The following is a 15,865-nucleotide window of genomic DNA, read 5'->3' on the forward strand; positions in this document are numbered from 1 at the left end:
TTGAAGAGGGAAAATAAATGCTACACTATGTATTATCTGTACTACATTATAAAAACAGTCCTGAAATAAGACATGAGAGAATGTGGTTGTTTATAATTTATTAGTGATCTTTGCCTGTTGGGTAATACCAAATTTTCCTAAAATATTTTTAACAGATTTAATGTCTTCCCATGATAACCATGTACTAATCACTAAACTTCTTAGGGATTTTATTTCTGTATCTATATTCAATTCAAGTCACAAATATTTATTGAGTGTTAAGTATGTTACAGAAACAATGCCTTGGGATACAAGGGGATTAAGTCACTGTTCTATCTTCTATTAGGAAGAATAAAATGACTTACTTTAAAAATGAGAGTGCAGCCCTGGCCACTTTAGCTCAGTGGATAGAGTGTCAGCGGACTGAAGGGTCCTGGGTTCAATTCCGGTCAAGGGCACATACCTTGGTTGTAGGCTCAATCCCTGGCCCTGGTCTGAGCCATGTGGGAGGCAGTCAGTCAATAGGTCTCTCTCACATCTATGTCTCTCTCCCCCCCCGCCTCTCTCTCTCTTTCTCCTTCCCGCTTTCTCTAAAAATCAATGGAAAAATATCCTTGGGTGAGGATTTTTTAAAAAATGAGTGAGGAGAACCATAGAAAGTGCAAATGTGCAGGAGTTCAAGAGAGAAATTGTCTGTAATGGGAATGACCAGGAGAACTTCAGGAAAGAATTGGTATTGGAAATGAATTTTCAAAGGATGGGTAAGATTTCTTCTATCATGAATGGAGAGCAGAAGAATTTCTGCTGAAAGACATGGGCTGCGGAAAGGAATGGAGCCCAGAAAGTTAGAGAAAGAGCAGTATGTGGAAAACAAAATGTATGAGACAGGATTCAAACAGGGCAGCAGAGTCATTGTGAATGTTTTAGAAGAGGGATTTGTCACAGGAACACGGTCTCAGCTGTGAGAGGAGCTGAGGAAAAGAGAATCCAGAAGGCGGAGTTGGAGGATCAGAGGAGACACCCACCTATGAATCTGGAAACCAGGTTCATCCGGAAGAACAAAGGGGCCTGGGAAGGGGCGCTCATGGGAGGTCTACAGGAAACTGTTGCTCTTGTGTAGTTAGCACATTTGGAAGTCCATAGCCAAGCGTCTGACGGTTGGCCAGGGGTTAATATTGGTCAACAGAGTGAGTACTTGGAAGAGGAGCTGGACACGAGGCAGAGAAGAGTTAGGACTGATTGAAAGTTGCAGGCACATTTTGTGCATCTCAGCATCCAATACGACCACCTTCAAAGAAAAATGGCGACAGCTTCACTTCTTTCCAGTTCTCACACCTGTTCCTCAAGAGGCACACAGTCAGGCTCATTGTGGGAAATATAGTTCACAGCTGAACTGAATTGACACATCCAAGCCACCACACAGGTGTCCTGTTTAAGCAGAGATGAAATGTATTTGTGAATGTGCAGAAGATCGATTTGGTTAAGGGTATCGGGGAACATCATAAAGGCCATGATATCCATGGTGTGAAATTTAGTCTTAGTTACGAAGGGGATCATCATCACTAGCAAGGGAAGGTGATGTTGGAAGTCTAATTTCACAGGTTCAGGTTGAAAAGCCTGAAACAGATCTAAAACTATCTTGTCCAGCCAAGGAAAATATCCCTTGACAGGATGTCCTAACCCATTTGACCTTGAAATGACCTTGTTTAAGAGAAAGCTCTATAGCAGTGCCTTTCAACTCCTGGCCAGTCTATTTCCTGGAAAGGGGTTCAGGTGCCCTAAGATATTAATCCTCCAAGCCTAGGACTGCAACGGTAACAGTCATAGAGCTCCTAGATCAGTTGCCTCAGACAACAAGCATCTCTGTCCAGGGATCTTAGGAGGTGGCCCTAGCAGAGTGAGGACTGGCCTGGCAGCCCTCAGCTATAGGCAGTGAGCATGATGAGCTATGGTTAGTCCTGCTTTCCAGCCAGGTGTTTAACCAGTGTGGGGTGCTCCACCACCTGGTGTCTCTTTGAACAGCCAGCTGCAGCAAGCATTTCTGCCTGTCATGTACAAAAGGCTACAGAGCTACTGGAGTTCACATCCCAGATGCCCAAGCGAGCTCTGTAGGCAGCCCTAAATGTGCTAGCAGGGGATTAGAATGGGGGAGGAGGACAGGGAAACAGACAAATTTCTTTAACAGGCACCACCAATGCAGCGGCTCTGAATCTCTGCCTCCACCTATTTGTAATACTTTTATGGATTTGTAGCAAATTTGCCCTTTTTCTGATTCAAACTAACCTCAGGTGATGGCTCTAAAATTGCACCCACATTATTAGAACCTCATCATTATTTTGAGATTCTGATATGGAAAAGTTCAAGTACATTCAAAATCCATTAACATTAAATATAATTTCAATGTTTTATCTCTGAGGAAAGAAAATGAAGAGCGGCTTTAAATATAATTTCAACTGTTAAAAATTCTTTACTTGAATGGTTGATAAAATGATTTTAATTTTTTTTAATCACATACCCATTTAGACAAAATTTATCATTGGTGGTGATCATTCAAAAGAATTAATCAAGAACTAAATATAGCCATTGAAAACATAAAACCTAATATTAAAATGTTATGCCCATGGAAGCAAGTACAAGTTTTTCATTAAAAGCCCTGAAAAATTTTATTTGGACATTTTAAGCACATTCAATACTTAATATCTACAAAGTATATATTTATACCACATAAAATAAATGTAATGATCTTTTCACTAAACATTGTATAGATTATCCCAGTTTACTCCAGTGTGTTGTACATTGTAATTTGATAGTTCTCTATGTGTTCCATAATGTTAAAAATAAAAATGGTCATGAAGGACTAATTTTGAGAGTAAAGATTAGTAATGCATATTTCTTTGGGGTCAGAGAGACACAATGGAATCTTGTAGCTCCAATTCTCTATGTCCCAATCCACCCATGGATACCAAGGATGATTGAAGTTTTTGGAGAGTCTGAAGTTAAACATGGATTTTCAACTGCGCTGGGGATCTGCACCCCTAAAGGTCAACTGTAATAGTAATTCAGGAAATAATAGTTTGAATAATGGTTTTTGAGATTTAGAAGGTGTGTTCTATGTTTTGTGCTCTTCTTCTGTACAACAGGCTTAGAAGTACTTTTGACTTCCCAGGCTGTACCGCTTAGCCTAAGCTTGAGAATTACCTCATGTAGGCTACACAGAAAGGCATTGAGCCTGGCCCGTGTGGCTCATTGGTTGAGCGTTGACCTATGAACCAGGAGGTCCTGGTTCAATTCCTGGTCAGAGCACATGCACCAAGTTGTGGGCTCGATCCCCAGTAGGGAGCATGCAGGAGGCAGCTGATCAATGATTCTCTCTCATCACTGATGTTTCTTTCTCCCTCTCCCTCTCCCTCTCCCTCTCCCTCTCCCTCTCCCTTCATCTCTGAAATCAATACAAATATTTTTTTAAAGAAAGGCCCTGAGAAATTTGTTGGACTGCAATTAGCTTTAAAGAAATTATTTAATGCCTGAAATCTCTTTCATATATGGTATTTTCTTTAAAGGATTTTTACTTTTAAATATAGCAAATACTCAAAGTGATGATATCACTTGCTCTGAACAAATAAAACAGCACTAAGGTAGAAAAAATGTATTCATACATTTCTTTACAAAGTACCTCTATCAAGCATTGCCTCCATGAACTGAGAAGTACTAGTAATTAAATAGTATAGCTCCTGTATTACAAATGTGAAAATAATTCAGCATCCTGCTAAAGATCAGTGGTTGGGAAAACGGTAAATAAAATCGTAAGAAAGTATGTTAAAGCTCTTGACCATGTTACAGATGTGAAAACTTAGTATGAACAGGAGGCTCAGCCACACCGAACTTCATTCCTTCTCAGTGAGTTGACTCAGTTGGCACTGCGGGAAATGTCTTTCAATATGCATCCTTGACCAGGACAAATGAATATATCGAGGCAAAGTTTCATGATCCCTGTCAAAGCCTTTTCTTTCTGTGAGTTTATACTGTCATAGAAAAAAAAACAATGTAAATTTCTCAGGAATTGCAGATACATTACATACTCCATGAGACATAACAGAAGCAAACAATTATGTGTTGTCTAGGAAATTGTAGACTGATCATTACAATCCCCTTTTTCAAGTACTATTCAAAGGGGTTACTATGCTTTCTTTGTAAAATATATATATAGAACAAGACAGAAAATTACCTTCTGTAACTGTGTAATAGTTTTGCTACTTTTAAGTAACTATTGAAGTAGGTCATAGTGCTGGGAGGAAATGGAGGAGGAGGCTGGTAACTGATATATCTAATCCATTTTGTTTGGTATATGATTAGTCACCAGAAAAATTAAATTAATTAAGTATAAAGAGTTTTTGCAATTTTGGATTTAGTTGAAGACTGAGGGTGTAGTTTTTTTTGTTGCTTTCTTATTTGGTTATAATGTGCATATAATGAATTGCACCTATTTTAAGTTCATTGAGTTTTGAAAATGTACATATCCATATAACTGAAATGTTTACACATATAACTATGCTCAAAGAGTCCCATGTTTAGTTTAGTGCTCTGCTATTATTTACTGTCTTGAAATTCTTAATAATTTTATCTTTGAACTTGGATTTTGTAAATTGAGTCTTTTTGGACAATGGAGCAATATGCCTGTGTGCTGTTCCTTGTTGCACCTTTCATACACGGCTTTTGAAATATCCCATGAGGCAAAATTCCAGAGAACCAATGATGAGTGAGAGTTCAGTGGGACTCAGGGGCCACGCCTTTCATTTCAACCAGAACTTGTTTCAAACACAGAAAGAAAGCAGTGGTGTTCTAAGAAACATCAGTGACCAAGGGAACTTCATTAAGTGGTGCATGACTTTAATTATTACAGAACATAATTCAATTTATTTTACAGAGCAAAATTTAATTATTACAGAACATCTGATATAGAGCTTAATAATTCTTCTATAAATTGATACTCCAATTTAGTCCACATGCTTATATGAGAAGTGGATTCTGGCCTAATTTTAGTAGGTTTCGTATCATCTTGGGCATTCTTTGAAATCAAGTGCCCACTTTACTGCCAACAGCAGGAGTTGCTGTTCATTCTCTATCCCAAGGACATGACCCCTAGAAGGTGGGAAATCACTTTTCTTTCTCACAGCTGCTTACCACACACCCAAAGTATCCTGCTAATCTAAAGGCAAAATGTGTTATAATAGTTTGTGCCCTCCATCCTTCACCTCCTTCAGTCTCTCTCTCTCTCTCTCTCTCTCTCTCTCTCTCTCTCTCTCTCTCTCCCCCTCTCCCTCTCCCTCTCCCTCTCCCTCTCCCTCTCCCTCTCTCTCTCTCCCTCTCTCTCATTTACACATGGCATAAATTTATAGAGTAAAGAGAAAGAGAGGCAGTATAAATGGTCATTCATTACAGCCCACATGTTACTTTATTTTGTTTCCTTAAGAAAATGTATGCTATATTTTCAAATAGTCCATCAGTTTATTTGTCTGATTAGTTTCTAACCTTGGCCTTACAGCAAAAAGTTACTTTTCAGATTTAATGTGCAAAAATCCAAAAGGCCATATCCATGTGTTCAGTTAACTCTTTTGGGATTCGATTGTTCTTCTAGGAGATTTTGTTTCCAAGTTTTAAAAATCACTTTAGTCATTAAAAATAATTCTAAATTTTTTATTACAAATATACATATATAAACCAATGTGTTCCCCCCACCCACAAACACCCATTTGGTGTTTGTGATCTGCTCTGTTTTCTTAGAATCCAGTACACCTACAAAATTTTGGATTTCAATGGTTCCTTTCATGCATCAACAATTACAACAAATATTTAAAAATTTTCCTTTTCAGTTTATTTTCTAAATAAATATGCATATAGGTATTTATTTAGATATATGTGTGCATATATGATGAAGAGGAAAAACACTTGCTGCTTCACAGCTTGGATACACAAGAAGCACTAATAAAGTTCATGACAAATCATTGAAATCTAACTTCATAAATAAGCGAGATGTCAAATTTTGAAAATGGTATTTCATTATCAGTAATCTATCTGTACCATGGAGTCATCAGAGGTCTTTGTTTGAGGTAGCATTTTGTACAGCCTTTGTGTTTCAGAGACCATCTGTTCTTGGTCACAGGTACTACAGAAATAAGGCATGATGAATAGGAAACTTCTGCAAGTCATTTCGACTTAACTCAGCCCCATGTAATCTCCATTACACATTGTTCAGGGCCTCTTGAGTAAACTGAATGTAAGTAGAAGGTAAAAGATGAAAATATATTAGATCAGTGCATGAAACAGAGGTGGCCAGGGCTTACTTCTATTCTGGATCAAGTTATTACAAAAGTTTCAATATATTAAAAAGTCTTTTAAATTCAATGTTTTACAGAAATAATTGCTATTAAATTTTTAAATACCATGGTCCTTCTAAACAGCACATGGAGACATTTTATGAAGAATTAGCTATATCTGCGGCAATTAAAAAAACATAAAAGTTGGTACCAAACTTTTAAGGTGTTCAAAGATCTTGGTCATCCTCCTCCACCTCTCCCTCCTCCTTCTCCTCCTCTTCCTCACTATATCTCTTTTCTTTGGCAAACTGTAGCAATCACTATTGCTATTGTTTTCAACCCTGGATTTGCATCAAAGTTACCTGCAAAACGTTTTTAAAATATTGATGCTAGGCCTTTATTCCTAGATATCCCGATTCTGTGGAAATATTTATACATTTTTCCACAGGAGATTCTGAGGCACTGCTAGGGATGAACACTCTTTTCTTAATTTTCTCCCCAAACAATCTATAGATACTACATAAATCAAAAGCAACATGCATCCACATGGTTTATGTGGATATCGTTTTATTCCAGGGATGACTCCAACTGAGATGTATGTAACATAGTAGTGACATAATTTGAGAATTGGTATATTAATGTAACTCTAAGTTCTCACAATTCCTCACACCTGGTTGATGATGAGAGGTCAATGAAAAAATTTGATAACACACTTTGTATTCACTGAGCCAGGATAGATTGACCAACAACCTTCCCAAAGGTCTTCACAAAAGTGGCATCCTCTAAAGATTTAAGGAATTTACTGACATGAAGGACATGAAGAATACAATTAAGCTCTCCTCCCTCAGACAATGAAATTTGAATTGTACGCGTTTCTCTTTTCTGAGAATAATGTGGATATTTCCCTGAGAATTTGTGTTTCCTCTCTGTCGATGACATATATCATCTTTTCTTATTCCCCATTTTCTTTGAAAACCAGGAAGCCTGAAACAAAATTGACTGCTCAACTTTAATAACCATATGGAACACTATGACCTGTTTACTTGCACTCTTTCTGCCTTGTCTTGCATTATTTTCTGTTTTTCCTTTTTCAGGTTTTATTTAAAGATTTTCCATTTTATTGCATGAATTAGTTTAATTATCCATGAAGTTGACTTAATATGGAAAGTCTTTGATGATATTGGAATTATTTCTAAAAATGTTGCATGATTAGCAAAATATTTTTTATTCTCAAAGAAATATTGAAAGGTTATCATGTTGAGCCTTCCTGAGCCTCTTCAAAACTAAAGCAACTTAGAGTAAATTCTGTAATCAGAAGGGGTCAGCATCACCTCCAGAGGTAACCTTAGGTGTAGTTCACTCTAAACTCAAATTTCTCCAAATTGGGAACCAGTCATGATTATCTTGCTTGGTTAACCTGCAGGAGGCTAGAAGATGAGATGGCACTCGTCCCCTGGGTATACTACACAGGACAAAGCACCCGGATGACATTGTAATCATAGAAACACTGACTGATGCCAGCTTTCCTATTTTCATTTCCTAGAGTAGCAGCTATTGCTTTTATTAAGGGATGTAATGTTTTGACTAATCATTGGCTAAGAAGGAACTTGGTGTGTTTTCTAAATAATTGTGTTTACTGGTACATGAGAGCCAATCCAGCTTTCTCCAGAATTTTTTCAAAATCTGTCCAGAACAAAGATCTCTCAGACCCTTTTAACATTCAATATATATGTTAAAATGCAAGGTTTTTCGTTACACTTAAAAGAAAAATTGATTCTAAAAATGATTTCTAAAAAGAAATCATACTGGAGTCTTTTAAAAAATGCTTTTATTCTCCTGTAATAGAGCTATACTGTTGCCAAAAGACTGATTAGAAAAGGCCAAAGGCTTATTTCTGCTCCTTATTACAATAACAGAGAAAATTTACCCAGGAGAGGATTAATCTGATAACTCCAGGCCTAGGAAGATTTCATCACTGCCAATCCAAGACTATATTCTGCAAGGTCAAATCTGCTAGATGAGACGCATGAAATGTAACCTGACATACTGAAGCTTCATGGTAGCTACAGGTAGTGTTGTAAATGCAATGTTTACTCTCTGTCTTGTACTTACTTTATCTTCAGGTACCTTATCCTATTTAGTGAAGGTTATTGTTTGAGCTGATATCTTTTTTATTATTATTTTAAGAATTTATTTGAGCAAAATATGATTCTAATTGGGCAGTGCAAAAACACAATTCGTTCAGAGAGCTCCACTGACAGGAGCCGGGGAAGGACTTTTATACAGAAAAGGTGGAGGTAAAATAATTACATTCCCCCTCCCCCGCTTCCCTTGAGCCCACCCACATTTATTGGATTCTGGAAGCATACCCAGCAGCCCTCCTCCTAGTCCTAGAGGTGTGGCCCCGAGGGCCTAGTAACTGGCCTCTCCCTCTCCACAGCAAACAGCCAAGAGGCCTAGACTATTCCTCTTGGGCAGGTAAATTGCTCCTCCCAAGCCTTCCAGTTTCAGCTCCCTTCTGAGTTTAAATCCTCCCTCAGGCTTCCAGCTCATCAGCTCCACTCAGCCTGCCCCTGGCTTTAGCTGCAGCCTGGCGGGCACCCTGTGCATGGCAGGGTCCTGGGGCCAGCAGTGGCTGTGAGATCAGAGGAAGAAACTGGACCGAGTGTCTCTCCCGCTGTACTCTCCCAGGAGCCTAGCTGCCCAAGTATTCCTGCTGGAAATTCTGCAAGTGTTTCTCGGTGAACATGGTGCCTTTGTTTTCTTCTTCTTGTCCACAGGCCAGTCACAGGCCTTGCAGCCTTGGCTGGGACTCACAATCTGCTGGGTGACGGGCTCAGGCATGGTCCTCCTTGCACTGGTCATAAACTTCAGGGTCACTCCAAGGTAGCCTTGACTTCTGGAACCTGGCCAGCGCTGACTTGGGCACTTTTCCCCAGGCTGAGTTCCACAGTTTCCCAGCCTGGGTTGCCTTGGCCTTCTGGGCGGCTTTACCAGAGCCCAGCTGGGCCTGGCCTGGCCTGGCCTGACCTGGCGCAGCCTGGGGGACCTCAGGTGCCCCCAGCAGCTCCAGGCAGGACTCACCACAGCAAGGCCGCTGACATTGTTGTACCTTGTCCCACCCACTCACTCCCAAACATGAAATTATTGATAGACTATAGCTTAAAGCCCAGTTGGCTGCTTGTGATTGGTTGCCCTTAGGTTTTAATTTCATAAACTTGTGGCATTTACAAGCTTAGATTTTGGGTTGTTTATGTAGGCCCTCTTGGCATCAGAGCCACATCAATCTAATGGCCTCCTTGTTTTAATTAATTTAACAACTAATACCAAAGCCAAATCACTTGGAACATAATATCTGGAGGAAAGACCTATACATCAAATTTTAAGCTCTCAGTGATTCCATTAAGCAATCAAATTTGATGTCCAACTTCACATAAAACCAATTGAATAAATGATTTTAAAGTTATATATAATTAGAATCAAGCATCTCATTATAGAATGAGTAAAATAAGCCAATCAATTGATGTTTTAATTTGGATATCATTCTTTGATAATGAGTCCCTTTTCTACTAATATCTGCTTGTCCTGAAATTAACACAAGAACCTAAATTACCAATAGTGTTTTAATGATAAAAATGGAGGCAAATTCTATAAAATGTTTTATTATTAATCTTATTCTGGATACTTTTTAAGAAATGTTATACTCTTAGTTTAAATTTTAGAGAGAGATTCAGAGACCAATCATTATTCTAAAATAAATGGAGGACCATAGACTCAACCTAAAATACAAGATTTGTTTATAAAATATTTAGGGCGAAGGCCTAAAAACACATGATTTGTCCAAAATAACACAATGAGCAAATTCAAATGATTCTTGAAAAATAATTTGAAGAAACAATAATTTTGTTTTGTTTAAGAATACTGGCATTTTAGGGGGGAAGGCAATGAAGAACAAACTTTATCTGTCATGGATCAGTGTCAAAGAAGTAAACAGGATTAGCTTTTCCACGTCTCAGTCGTCGGAAACCTAATTGAGTTATGAATTCATTTGGTAGATCAACAATGGCATAAGTATATACAAAACACCTGAAGATCCAGGAATTAGAAAAAACTTTTATTTATACCTGTGTGTCAACTTAATTTAGATTTTCAAAAAGAAAAATTGAGGTACAAAAACATTAAGTAACTCATTTAAGGTAACCCAGTCAATTCAATTAGTAGGAGAGGTAGAAATAAAGTCTAAGTTTACTAATTTAGTATTATAATACTGACATTGTGTCAGTATCCTAGAATCCCAGGAGGTTACACAATGACCTCTTTTTCCATGAATGTATATCAATTTACACAAATTATAGGTCAAGACCCCAGCCAGAGTTTTAAATAGCTCTTTAAAAAAAACAACGTCTTTTATAGCTTTGTTCTTTGAGATTTCCAAAAGTTAACAGTGAGATTTAGTCTTTGGACATTGGTGATGGAAATATTCATCCCTGATGGGGAGGAAGACTACCACATCCAGTAGACTGAACAAAATTTTCATGTTTATGGCAAGATCAACAGACAGTGTTCCAAAGTCTGCCTTGTTGAGCCATCTGCTCTGTCTGTCATCAGACCAGTTGCATAAACCAGCACCTGGCCTTCCCAAAAATTGCCTGTTTTGCATCCATGAGTCACATTGCTGATCTCAAGTGGTTGGGAACATTAATCTCCCCATCAAAATTGGAGTTTTCTGACACAACAAGGGAGATGGATACTGATTAGGAATGGGTTTTGCAAGGAAAATGGACTGCTTATTTTCTTTTCTTACACGTCTTCCCCTGTCTGTCTCCCTGTCTTTGCCCCCCTTCCCCCCACTTTCTCCAGTTCCACATCTCTTCCATAGATCGCCCTTTATCTCTCCCTTTGCCTCTGTCTCCTCCAGGTTGGGAGTTCTTTCCTTTTTTTAATTGAATTTATTGTGGTGACATTGGTTAATAAAATTATTTAGGTTTCAGCTGTATAACTCTATAATGTATCATCTGTATGTTGTATTGTGTTCACCACCCCAAGTCAAGTCTCCTTCATCACCATTTCTCCCCCCTTTTCCCTCTTCTACCACTCCCCACCCCCTTTTCCTATGATAATCATCATACTGTTGTCTGTGACTCTGAGTTTGTTTGGTTTTTGCTTAATTCCTTCACCTTTTTCACTCAGCTCCCCAACACCGCTACCCTCCGACAACTGTCTGTCTGTTCTCTGTCTCTATGAGTTTCTTTCCAATTTGTTTGTTAGTTTATTTTGTTCATTAGATTCCACAAATTAGTAAAAGCAAAGTAAAATGGTACTTGTTTTTTTCTGACTGGCTTATTTTACTTAGCATAATATTCTCCAGCTCCATTCATGCTGTTGCGAAAGGTACGATTTTCTTTTTTTTTATAGTGTACTTCGTTGTATAAATGTACCACTGCTTTTTTATCCACTCATCTACTAATGGACACTTGGGCTGCTTCCAAAGCTTGGCTATTGTAAATAACACTGCAGTGAACATAGGGTTGCATGTATTCTTTTGAATTAGTGTTTTGGGTTTCTTCATATATATTCCAAGAATTTCTGGGTCATAAGGCAGTTCCATTTTTAATATTTTGAGGTATCTCCATACAGCTTTTATACAGTGGCTGCACCAATCTGCATTCCCACCAACAGAGCACAAGGATTCCCTTTTCTCCACATCCTTGCCAACACTTGCTATTTGTTGATTTATAGATAGCCATTCTGAGGTGTGAGATGGTATCTTATTGTGGTTTTAATTTGCATTTCTATAATGATTAGTTATGTTGAACATTTTTCCAAATGTCTACTGACCATCTGTATAGCCTGTTTGGGGGAATTGTCTAGGTTCTTTGCCAATTTGAAAGGAAATTAATTAGAAGAAATTTTAATATTGCTATTCGCCCTTTATAATAGAAGTGTCAGAGGTGAAAGAAAATTAGTAAAATGTATATGAAAATAATATATAAATTGATTAATAAACAATAACAACATGATATAACAACAGCAAAGACATGATATAAAAACAACAAAAACATGATATATAAACAACATTGATAAAAACAATGGCTAATAAATTGATTAAACTTATTCTAATATCTCCCTGTATACCACATTAAGAGTAAAAACACTTTCAGAGTGCTTGACTAATTTCCCTTTTGATGAAGTATTTACAACTTTAACATCACACGCTCTTCTAACTTGAGAGAAAGCAACATATAACTGACCATGTATGAAAACAGGTTCAGGTAAGAATATTCCTACTCTGTCTAGAGTTTGTCCTTGTGATTTAATAATAGTCATCGCAAATGCTGGCATCATGGGAAACTGTCTTTGAATTAGTTTAAATGGGAGGCCAGTGTCAGATGGGACAAATCAATTCCTGGAATCAGAACAACCTCTCCTTCTGCAGATCCTGTTAATACTTCAGATTCAATTATGTTAGCTCACAATTTTGATAATAAATCTAGTACCATTACAAAGACCTTATTTACTATTGAGATTTCTCAGTAGCATGATGATTGCACCTACTTTCAATTTTAATTTATGATACAGCATTCCCAAAGGAGTAATACTATTAAGAAATTCAATGGGAGCTTTATATGCATGGCGCATGCATGAGTAAATATTTATTTTTAAATTGCTAGTGCGTGTCATATGTCCCAGCTCGTCTATTGGTCGGTCAGACAGTCAGACAGATGTATGATCTGTCACTTAGCCTTTTATATATATAGACTAGAGACCCAATGCACGAAATTCATGCAAGGGGTTCGGCCCTCACAGCTGTGGCCCTCACAGCCTGGCTTTGTCCAGAAGGTCATCTGGAAGGAGGTCTGGAAGGTCATTCGGCTGTGCAGTCTAATTAGCATAGTATGCTTTTATTATTCTAGATGTTGAGTTTTATAAGTCCTTTATAAATTTTTGGAATTAACCCTTTATCATTGGCAAATATGTTCTCCCATTCAGGGGGTTTCTTTTCATTTTGTTGATGGTTTCCTTTGCTGTGCAAAAACTTTTTAGTTTGATATAGCCCCATCTGTTTTTTTCTTTTGTTTCCCTTGCCTGAGGAGATATATCAGAAAAAAATAGTGCTATGAGAAATGTCTGAGATTCTACTGCCTTTTTTTCTTCTAGGATTTTTATGAGTTTAAGTCTAACATTAAGTATTTAATCCATTTTGAATTATTGCATCCAAATATCCAATTTTTCCAACACTATTTATTGAATAAGACTATCTTGACCCCATTGTATGTTCTTGCCTCCCTTGTCAAATAGTAATTGACCATAAAAGGCGTGAGTTTATTTCTAGGTTCTCTATTCTGTTCCATTGGTCTATATGTCTGTTTTTATGTGAGTACCATGCTGTTTTGATTATTATGGCCTTTTAGCATAGCTTGATATCAGGTAGTGTGCTTCCTCCAACTTCATTATTCTTTCTCAAGCCTGCTGTGGCCATTTGGGGTCTTTTGTGGTTTCATATAAAATTTTCAAGTATTTGTTCTAGTTCTATGAAATATGTCATTGGTGTCTTGATAGGAATTGTGTTGAATCTATAGATTGCTTTGGGTAGTATGGACATTTTAATGACATTAATTCTTCCTATCCATGAACACATTATATGCTTCCACTTATTTGTATCTTCTTTTGTTTTTATTGATTTTTTTGGAGAGATAGGAAGGGAGAGGGATAGAGAGATAGAAACATCAATGTGAGAGAGAGAAAACAATTGGCTGCCTCCTGCACGCCCCCTACTGGGGATCGAGCCCGCAACCATGGCATGTGCCCTGACCAGGAATCAAACCATGAAGTCTTGGTTCCTGTGTCAACGCTCAGTCACTGAGCCACACTGGCAAGACTATGTATCTTCTTCAATTTCTTTCTTCAGTGTCTTATAATTTTCCAAGTATGGATCTTTTACATTACTAGTTACATTTATTGCCAGGTTATTGTTGTTTTTTATGCTATTGTAAATGGGGTTGTTTTCTTAGTTTCCCTTTCTGATAGTGCTTTATTGCTGTATAAAATGCAACTGATTTCTGGATACTTATTTTATATGCTGCTACTTTATTAAATTCATATGTAAGGAATAGGTTCTGTAGAGTAAATGGACTGCTTATTTTCATGAGAATACAAGCCTCAAACTGGAATTTCTGTAGTAATTTCATGGTTCCCACTTTGTTTAGTACAAAGATATATTTTGAGACTATTGAAAAGTAAAACCCAATAATACTTATATGAAAGATGGGCAAATGTATAGCTGAAACTCCTGATCATAGACAATTTAGCCGGTATGTGGCAACAAAAAGATTGACATTCCTTCACGTGCAAGCAAGAATATCTCTATAATTATTAAATGGGCAACTCATTGATGGGCAACTTTAAAAATAACAAATAAATAAAACCTAGAGAGAAAAACAATGTGTCAAGAACAACAGATGGTCAACTAATACAGCACATATGAAACATTTGGGTAAAAACCAATTTGCTGAGTGTTGTAGAAAAGGCCCAAACAAAATACACTAGAGATCCTTATAAACAAAACAAGATGTAATTTTTTCTTTTTAGAGAGAGAACCATTTCATTGAACTAGAAAGATACCGACCTATAGTGATTTAAAATATTTATTTGACTCCTTTAGGAAATAACTTTTACAAAAATCGATCTCCACCTCCCCTCCCACACTCACTCTTTTAATCAATGATGTAAACCCAAAGCGTTTTAATGGGTGCAGTACTCAGTGTGACCCTCTGTAATTAGTTTCACATGGGACTCTTGTGCAATTACTAAAGAAAATGAAAAGATCTTAAAGGTTCAGAATGATTTATCATGTTTTATCTTTGTCCTCCCAACGTGTATACATACACCACACACACACATACACACACACACACACACACACACACACACACACACATGAATACATAAACTTTAAAATCACCCTGGGAATAATAACCAGGGTCATGAAAGTTTACATCCTTGGTGGGGCCAGGAGTCATGGCCGGTTACACAGGAATCACACAGGGAAACTTCAGCTGTTCCTTTATTCTTATGCAGCAGGGGTGTTAAGGCAAAAATCACTTCTTCAGATCAAATTGGTGTTATACCTTTGAAGTGAACATAGTACAAGGGCAGTCAATCTAACACTGGACGTGTTTATAGGAAATGTGCCTCAGAATGTGAGGCAGAATTAAGAGCCAGCTGAGTTGTTAGAGGCAGCTACTGGCAACCGTCTGAGGAATGCTGCTGAGATATTTGCTTTCGGACAGTGGTTGAGTCCATCATTTCTCAAACGTAACTTAATAGCAAAGGTTATCTTCCAGGTCATGACCCTGTGCTGTAAATTTAGATAGACCTAGATTCAAACTCAGATCACTCCAAGGCCATGTAAGCCCTGTGACTTTGAGCAAGTTGCTTAATACTCTACGCCTTCATTTCCTTATCTGGAAAATAGAGATAATAATACTTTCCCCAGAATTACCATTTAACATAAGACCTTGGCTCTGGTGTTTGGCACATAGTAAGTGTTCAACAAATCTTAGCTAAAAGAA

This window comes from Myotis daubentonii, chromosome 5 (assembly GCF_963259705.1).
Source record: "Myotis daubentonii chromosome 5, mMyoDau2.1, whole genome shotgun sequence".
NCBI lineage: Eukaryota > Metazoa > Chordata > Mammalia > Chiroptera > Vespertilionidae > Myotis > Myotis daubentonii.